This window comes from Metopolophium dirhodum, chromosome 1 (assembly GCF_019925205.1).
Source record: "Metopolophium dirhodum isolate CAU chromosome 1, ASM1992520v1, whole genome shotgun sequence".
Taxonomy (NCBI): domain Eukaryota; kingdom Metazoa; phylum Arthropoda; class Insecta; order Hemiptera; family Aphididae; genus Metopolophium; species Metopolophium dirhodum.
In genome coordinates, this window is record NC_083560.1 from 5,340,001 (window position 1) to 5,350,070 (window position 10,070).

General features: G+C 29.8%; 1 pseudogene; it reads left to right on the forward strand.

Annotated features, from left to right (window-relative positions):
• Nucleotides 1–4,988: 4,988 nt before the first annotated feature.
• LOC132939188 (uncharacterized) lies at nucleotides 4,989–5,853 on the forward strand (annotated as a pseudogene).
• The last annotated feature ends 4,217 nt before the right edge of the window (nucleotides 5,854–10,070 follow it).

The following is a 10,070-nucleotide window of genomic DNA, read 5'->3' on the forward strand; positions in this document are numbered from 1 at the left end:
ATAATCTACCTATATAAGCGTGTCGGTCATTTTTCTAGTTATTAAATTAATTTTATTTTAAAGTGATTTAATTTTACTAGAACTTTGTTTTATCAAAAGCTAAAATTGTATTCTATAATAATGGTGATCTGTTTTTTTGCTTCGCCACATTTTTTGAAGGGCCATCCATCCCTCTAGACCCGTGGCACCTGTCCGTCGTGCCTCCCCATCGGTACGGCCACTGGACGCTCAGGGCCATGCTCTGCTATTACTATTATTTCGACGAATACGACGAATCGCGACTACTACTACAGTACTGCTATTATTATTATTCGATGAATACGCTACGGCCAATATACGGCCAATATACGGCCAATATACAATTATTATTATTGATATATTATACGCACTGTTACTATACGTTTAAACAATTTATTGTTATTAAAGTATAATATTAAATGCGCTTTCATTCTAATGAAATATTTAACAAATATTCGTTGTTTAGTAGTTACCTAACTAATATTATATATTATTATCATTTTAATAAATATTTTTAATTAATCACGGTTCTTACCTCAGTGTAACACCTAATCGATGTTAGATTGTTAAAGCTGTATAAATAGTCATTCTAAAGTATTGATAAAATTCGACAAGCTCTTTGTATAACAATGTGACGAATTCGCCTTCAAAAGTGCGTTTCTGCCAAGCTGGATGTACCCAAACATTCCTTGTTCGACTTTTTATTTTTAATTCTTCTTCTTCATTGTAAACACGTCATTGTAAAATCAATACATTGCTACGTACGGGACGCCTCTACTCCGCTCCTACACATAGTTAGAATATACGAATATCTAATGTACTAGGATAACACACAAATGGATGATGTCAGCGTAGTGCACAAGACCCTGGGAGAGCAATATTATAATTGTTAGCAACATATTCAGCATCCGCCAACGGCCAGATGATAGAACCCGAGGTATGTGACGACGACTGTACTAAAGAGCCAACTAACCAAATTGACGAAACAGAAAAAACTAACGAAAGAATGATGCATATACTCGGTTCACAAACTACAGTAGTAAAAACGTCAATAAAAAGTATAGACTGTGCCGCCACCGAGATAAAGAAATATTATACGGAACTAAGAGACACGCAGGAATTACTCAAGAACAAAATTAAAGAGCTAGCCAATAACACACACACAATAGAAACCTTAAACTTATCAAACAGAGTACATAACATTTTTACAGCACTGTTAAGTCAGTTCGCTTTCGAAAGGAGCGTTTAAATACAGGAATGCACCGCTCATAGTGCGCATGCGCAATATGGTATCGTCCGCATAACTATAGTAACTGATAACTCAGTGATAACTGATAATGTGATATTATACCTATTGAACTTAAATAAAATTATTAATATTGCAATTTGCGAATTTAGTATATTTTAAGTTTTAACTGAGTTATACTGATACAATTTGGTACATTTAGTCTATGGTAGGTACAACATTTTTTAATAATATAGAAATATAATAGTTTTAGTCAATAGTAATATTTGTAAAAAGATATAATATATCGTAAAGTACAAAAAAGTTTTACACTAACTAATATAAATGGAATTTTAGTATATCATATTCAGAAATTCCCACCTATTACGTTTTTATTATCTTACTTCAATCAATGTGTTGGAAATAGAACATGTCTAAATACTCTAAATTCCTATGTCATAAGCGTGTTACTGTGTCAGGTAAAATGTGTTTTACCAGTGACCTTAAATAAAATAGCATCATAAAGATAGCTAAAACCTGTTTGGGTAAGAATTGGTAAGTTTTGAATACCACACCATAATATCGTATTTATTCAAAATTTTAGTTTGCCGCTTAAATCACTGATAATCAATAATCAACATGTTATCTAATATCTATGTTATGCAGACGATACCATATTGCGCATGCGCACTATGAGCGGTGCATTCCTGTATTTAAACGCTCCTCTTTCGAAACCAGTTCATTAAGCGTGATTATCACAGCCGCAAGGGGGGGGGGGGGGGGGTAATCCACTCGATCCTACTCACGCCGCGCGAACTCGCAAAACATTTAACACAAATTAAACTAAAATGACTAATAAATTTAAATTTACCTATGGAAACCAACCCAAGCGAAATATATGAATTAACAAAAATTATAAAAATGGCCGTATTTTATAGTGGAAACCAAATCGTATTTTTAATAAGAATTCCATTAATTACAGAATTAGAATTAACTTTATATAAAATTTTACCTATACCACATCATGTCACAACAAGAAAAAATGGATCTATAGATAACAAACATAGTATTATCTTAAAACCAGAATACCAATACGTAGGCATTACTAAAAACCGTAGACAATACACAACGTTCACAATTACTTCACTGCACAGAAACAGAAATATTTACAATTCGTCCAGAATTTCAACCTATACAATACAAATTAAAAAATCAGCCTTGCGAAATTTCATTATTTAAAAATCCGGATTAATTACCACAAACAGGAATAATAGTATTAACGAAAAATATATTTCATAAATTAAAATACGCTAACACATGGATTATCACAACAAACAACGAAACACTAACAATAGCATGCCAAAAAGTTAAAGAACCATATATAGTAAAATTAAAAAGACAAGGGTTGATCAGGTTAAATCAGGATTGCAGAGCATACGCGGAAAACATAATATTGAACCCTACGAGGGATATGAAATCAAAGTATTACATTAATTTCATACCGAAAATAGAGGTAGGTAAACTGTCCATACACATTCCAAGCACGATAGGAGATATAAGCTTCCCGAACAGAAAAATAAAACATGACTCACATAAATTGGACGATGTACACCAAATTGCTCACTCATTAGACGAAGTACAGAATAAGTAGACAAAGATAGTATAAAAAAAAAAAGAAGAAAATATTTCTACTAATAATACGAGCGTACTTGTTTTATGGAACAGGCACTCAGACAGAACAATTTTGAAAAGATTAAGAATCGATAGCTACCCAATAATTAATATCACATGCTATGACAAATATTTTAACCAAAATTTTACATTAATTTCAGAGAAATTACATTCGAAGGAAATAATTTTTGAAATAGATATAGGGCATGTGCAAAAGATAAGACGGTTATTAAATTTAGAAGAAACGCATAGATTCATTTGTTCCAAAACGCATACGATCACGACCCAAAAGCAGATGTCAAATTAACCAAATGTATCTCCGACTATGCCGTAAGAAAACAGGGGTATGGCACGTTAATAAAACATTTCTAAAACAAAAATAGATTTTCGCGGCATGTGAACTAATTTAATATTATTATTTTTGCATATACATATAAAGTCTAGGTCATCAGAAAAAAAAAAGAAATCGCACGCGAAGTAGACAGGGCGACCAAAACGATATAGTCAACTTGATTATAAAAATACAGCCCACCGCTCGTAATGTATCAGTTCAGAGGTAGATTGTATATTTGTATTTTAAGTAGACGAACATCTGCAACGAGAATTAATACCAGCTGAAATGCGAGAGACACCTTTGTGAACTTTGGAAACTTTAAAAAGTTACGAAGGGTGTGTCTGGTAGTTCAAATGGAACTAAGAATCGTAATATAAAGAAAAAAAACAAAACAAATTAAATCGCTTAAATTAGGCTACATGACGTGACAACTTTATTTTCATATAAGTTGTCCCCTCGTTTAGTCTACGTTTAATTGAATAAAAATCAGTGCGTAAGAAATAGGTAGATATAATGATAATCGAACAGTATCGAAAATACGATAACACTAATTCAGGGGTATTAAATATGGTATATAATATATAAAAGGGGGAATAGAATTACAATACATTTTATTTAGTAAATCTTTGTAACTAATAAATTAAAATAAGTAATTTAAAATAATGAACCCCTAGAGACCTACTCAACACTTAACGCATACCTTTTAAGGAAATCAATTCAAATTAATTTATTTTAAGCTCAGGTGCCTCTAATGTGAAGCTCCTTCATGCCATTCATTGTCTTTTTTTTTTAATCTTATGCTATACCTTTTACTTATTGTGCCTCCTAGTACAGATTGTAAATATTCATTTAAATAAACGTTTTAAAAAAAAAAAAAAAAAAGAATAATGAACCGACTTTAGGTCAACAATATTTAACAAGGAACTAACTAATCATTATTTTATATAATTTATGACACCTTATTACGAGTGAAATAAGTGTAAACTTAATAATAATAATTATTAAAACATTGTCGTATTACGACAACCAACTAACAAAAAAATATATGTAATAAGTTTTCTTTTGTATTAAGTAAATTAATAATTAACCAACATAATTAACAAAAAAATATATATATATTGTAAATTGTTGCGATGTTCTAATGTAACAAATGTAAACACTGTATCTATTAAAAACTAAAAAAAATTGAAACTGAAAATGTCCGTAAACATTTCGAAACTGATCAAAATTTTTTGAAATTTTTTTCGTTTATAAAAAATGCTAATATAAACAACCAGTGATAGTTGCATTTAACAACGGTCATTTGTTTTAAAGTTACACCAAAAACTAAAATCGATTTTGTCGAAAACGGATTTTGCGTAAACGGTAGAGTACGATTGAGAACGTTGTACCCTTTTGATAACACGATTGAGAACGATTGTGGCAGATCAAAGAAACAATATTTTGTACCTTATAATCAAATGATTGAGAACGATTTTTAGAGCGACGTTGCCGTTCAGTACCGTCTTGAAATAAAATGTTCGATATTTAAAAAAATAGTTTACCTGTGGATTTCAGTATAATATTGTAAGTACAGGGGCCTCGAATTCCCGTTGTTGTTTATCTTAATGTTTAGTAATAAAGATAATAAATACGATATCGTGGTTTACGTATCTGCAGATAGTTTACGTATGCGCCAAATTCAGTTGTTTGGTGGACAGAGCGGTAACAACGTAATAATATAGTGTAATATTAATTATGATGGAAAACTTCAAAATTATAACGTCTGAACACGGAAAAGATCTTGCAGTATTAAATAATGATAAATATCCATTTGTAAGACAACGCAAAGATGGTTTAATGAAATGGAAATGTTCCAATAACAACTGTAGTGCCAGCTTATTAACAAAAATGGATAAAACTTTTCATTCGTCAAACGGTGAACACGTGAATCATGTAAGTAATAATAATCAAAAAATTGAAAGACAGATTTTAAGAGAAAATTCTAAGCGAAAAGCTGAAGATAATTTATCTACAAGACCTTTAAAAATTATTAGAACTGAGTTACTAAATAGTGATTTACCAAATATTACGCACAATGATATTACATCAGTGCGAAAGGCAATTTATGACAAGAAGAGAAAACAATACCCAATTTACCCTACTAATTTAAATGAAGCTATATCACAATTAAATAATATTCAAAATAACGATTTATGTTTATTTAAAAGTGATCAATTTGTTTTTGTTCCCGAAACCAATAACTTCGTTTGTATAACAACAAGCCAAAATTTAAATTTTATGTCGAAACAAACCGAATTATTCGGAGATGGTACTTATAATTTTGCACCAACATTTTTTTTACGGTTATATACATTACACACATATGTAAACGGTTTTCACAATTTCACGTGCCTATTGCTTATTTTTTTTTACCGAACAAAACAAAACAAATTTACATTAAAATGTGGAAGTATCTCTTGCAAATATGTCCAGCTCTTAACGTTCAAAAGCTGAATTTGGACTTCGAAATCGGTGCTCACGAAGTAGTCAAAGAAAATTTCCAAATGTGATTATTGAAACTTGCCGTTTTCATATAGCCCAAGCTTGGTGGAGAAAAAAATAATATCTGTATATTTTATTTCTATTTTGTATTTTTAATTACTGCAGCAATGTCGCATAAAAGTTGGTAGGTAAAAACGTTCTCAATCTTGATATTAAAAAAGGTACCGTTCTTAATCGTGTTCTACCCTGCGTAAGAATCCCCGGTTTTCCTTAATTTTTTTTTTAAATTAATATTTAAATTAATAAATAACACATCTAGACATCTAGTACCTACAATCTTGCAATCTACATTCTATAAATACAGTTACTATAAAATATTCCAAAGTATAATTCTGTATTATTCACATACAAACAATTACATACACAACCCACTCCACTCACCTCTAATTAAAGGTGTAGTGGGCGCACACCTCTACTCTAGGATAGCCACCACTATAATATAAGTTATAACTTTTATACAAATATTTCCTAAAATACATAACTATTCATTCATAGTTGATCTTAGATAACTTTTCAACCTTTTTAAGGTTGAAAAGGAGCTCTCTGGAGTGGCTGTAGACAGGGCCGTAGCTAGGCACTGGCAAGAGGGCATTTGCCAGGGGCGCAATTATACGAAAGGCGCAATTTCATCGAGTGACAATCTCAACTGAAATATGATAATTTACAAAAAAAAAAAAATCCACCGTTTATTTTTAACGTTATCGCAATACGTTTCTCGTCGCGAATTCGCATAATATTGGAAACTATGCTAGGGTATTTATTTATATCACTGCCCCTCCGACCATACCTAAACATGCAATATGTATTTATATGCTATATGCGTTGACGTATTTTGTATTCACTATTCATACCATACGGTCGTCGGTCAATAACAATATTTTTATTAGAACTAAAAACGATATAATATGTTATACTGTTATCTGTAATATGTTTACGAATTACGAAACGAACATTTTGTCATTTTCACTTGTTTTTTCAATCAAATAAGAAGTGAAGAAGTGAAGAATTGAAGAATACAACATTAATCATCATTTTATCACACGTACATTTTTTTTAAGACAACTGAGTATGTAAGTATATAAATTCTACTCGTTCACTATTATATAGTAGGTATATTTTTATGTTATAGTAGGTAAAAGCCAGTGGCGGTTTTGGCATGTAATTTTACATGAGGAGGTAAAATATTAAATAGTAAATACACTATTACTCTAACACAGGAACAAAATATGTTAATGTATTTTTTAAAGTTTAAAACAAGTTCTGTACAAAAAAATAATATTCAATATTGTTGTTTATTAAACTTAAATTCTAAAGCATTTTATGTCTAAAATAAATAAATATAAATATTTAAATTAAAATTAAAAATTAAATTATGCGATTAAAATTTTTAATTTAAAAATAGTACAAAATACCAACATAAATAACCAAATATTTTTTATTTTCGTAAAAATTACAAGTGAGGTGGTGCCTCACTTGCCTCACCACCAAAACCGCCACTGGTAAAAGCCAATTAATTGAATTGGTTAGCCATTATGATACCGTATTGCTTGATCACATAAAAAGTATTAATAGTTGTTCCAGTAAAAATAAACTTAGTTATTTTTCTCCAACAATACAAAATGAATTAATTGTACTTTTAGGGAAAAAAGTAAAAAACGAAGCATTAGATAGAATTAAGAGAGCAAAATACTTTTCTATACTTTTTGATTGTACGCCCGACGTATCTCATAAAGAACAGTTAACAGAAATAATTCGATACGTACGTATTATTGATAAAGAAGTTACAATTGAAGAGACTTTTATTGACTTTATAGCTACACAGGAAATAAAGGGTATTAGGTTAGCTGGTGAAATAACAAAAAAACTGTTTGATGATGGATTAAATATTAATGATTGTAGAGGCCAAGGTTTCGATAATGGTTCTAATATGGCTGGAATTTATAATGGTGTGCAAGCTCATATTTTACAAAAAAATAGATTGGCCGTGTTCGTTCCGTGTTCTGCACATAGTCTGAATTTGGTTGGCGTACACGCAGCAGATACATCTCCAACCATCACTACAGCCTGTAGAAACTGGCCATGTACAAAACTAGAAAATATTTGAATTAAAAAATGAACTCAGTATTTTTCAACCATTTTTGGTACCAAACTGATAACAAAAAATCACGATATTTATTGAAAATGTTGATAACTGAAGCTTCGAAAATTTTCTACAAAATCCTTTGTATCGTATGATAAAATTTGTTTTTCTTAATCATGTAGAAACACACCATTAAACATGTACGAGACACGAGTAAATGGTGGGGGGGAGCCCCCTCCCTATAAATACGCCACTGGTACGTATATACAAAATTTTTTAAATACCTACTTACTAAAAAATACATTTTTCTATTCTTTCTTATTTCATAGGTACTAGTTTTTGTATTGGTTTAGGGAATTACAGGTTTGCTAAAGTAAAGTAAAGTCAATTAAATTGTTTAATCAAAAACTATTTATTTGTAGGTATATATTTTGAATTTTTTTTACTTCAAATGATTATAAAAAAACCGTGCTTAATAGGTTAGGTTAGGTTAGGTAGGTACAGTGGCTGTTTTGGGAGGAGCCTCACTTGTAATTTCAGAAATTAAAAAATATTTGTTTACTTTTTATTGGTACCTACTATTATGAATTTTATTCGTTTACTTTAATTTAAAATATTTAATATATTATACATATATTAGATGCATTAGATAAACAACATTTTGGGATATTTAGTTTATTTTTGTACAGAACTTACGCGAAACGCGAGTAAGTGTGTGCGTCGCTGTATAACGTCGCTATAATAGCTATTATAGCCCTTGCTGTTTTTAACTCTTTCCAGCACAGCCCACACAGGGGACCGATAAATGTTTATACTTATACTGCAAAGATGCATTTTTTTAGAAAAAAATTGATTTAAGTATAAAAACCAAATATTGTTTTGGTAAGAAGTACGACTTTGGTGTTGAAAAAATTTAAAAAAAAAAAAAAAATAGAGGTTGGATGGCGCAATTCTGGCCTAATTCATGGTGTAATTCTCACGATGCAGCAAGTGATAGATTTATTTTGATAGGTATAATATATGGTATATAAACTATCAATAAAATAGAAATTATATTTTATTTTATGATTAGATCTGTAATAATTATACATATTGTTGAGTTTAGGAGTATGTTTGTAGATCGATCTGGATAAAAATGCCTACACTGCTTTTAGTAATAAGTAACATTTACTAAACGCATGACGTACACATAAGTAATATTATAATGTAGGAAGTACCTACAGTATGCTAAGAGTCGGCCTTATATACAAGTGACCTATTGACCTAAGTCTCACTCCACTGTTTAACAATATCAGATTCGCTAATAATTATATCGCATGATATGGTGTGATTTTTCACATTATTAAATAATATTCAACACATATATTACATAACTTGTATGTTGTATTTATGTAAGTATTTACAAAATTCTAAAAAAAAATAAATGTTTTGCCATGAAAATTTGTTTTTTTAATTTGTAGTATACAATTTTTTTTAAATTAAGTCAAAATCTCATTACTAAATTGCTCACCAAATATAATGAATATTACATAAACAAATAGTTATTTTTATGGTCTATGGGTGGTTTGACGAAATCTGAAATAATAAAAGTAAAAAATGTGGGAAAGTGGGTGTCACTGTGCTGTACAGTAGATTACAAGTGACCCACTATAATGGATGGATGGTGTTAAATTTGAATTCATTGATATAATATCATCGTGTAAGTAAAACGATTCTGAGCGAAGACGGTCCTAAGAAGACCTATGATATTACTAAGTATATTTGATTGTATTATTGTGAATTAAGTAATTTATAGGTACATGACCTTTTTACGTGAAACCTTGTTTTAAAATTTCAATCCCTAGCTATAAAAGTTGAATATTTCATACATTTTAACAACAAAATAATTATTAAATTTCAAATTAGATATCATTTAAAAAAAAATTGGTTCTTTAAACGCCTATAAATAAAAATTGTTTTAATGAATTTTTAATATTTTTCAACTGCTATTGTAACTGGAGCCTCGTATTACATTTTCACACTTTTTTACCCACGTTTTTTTATAGCATTTATAATAAATGTAAATTAAAAATGCTCATAACTCACTTAAAAAATAAGGAAGCATGTATTACATTTTTAAATGTAATGAAAATTTTTTTTTTATGAATTTCTAACTCAAGATGATTCGCACATTTTCGTGATTTGTACCTACGTGTTTT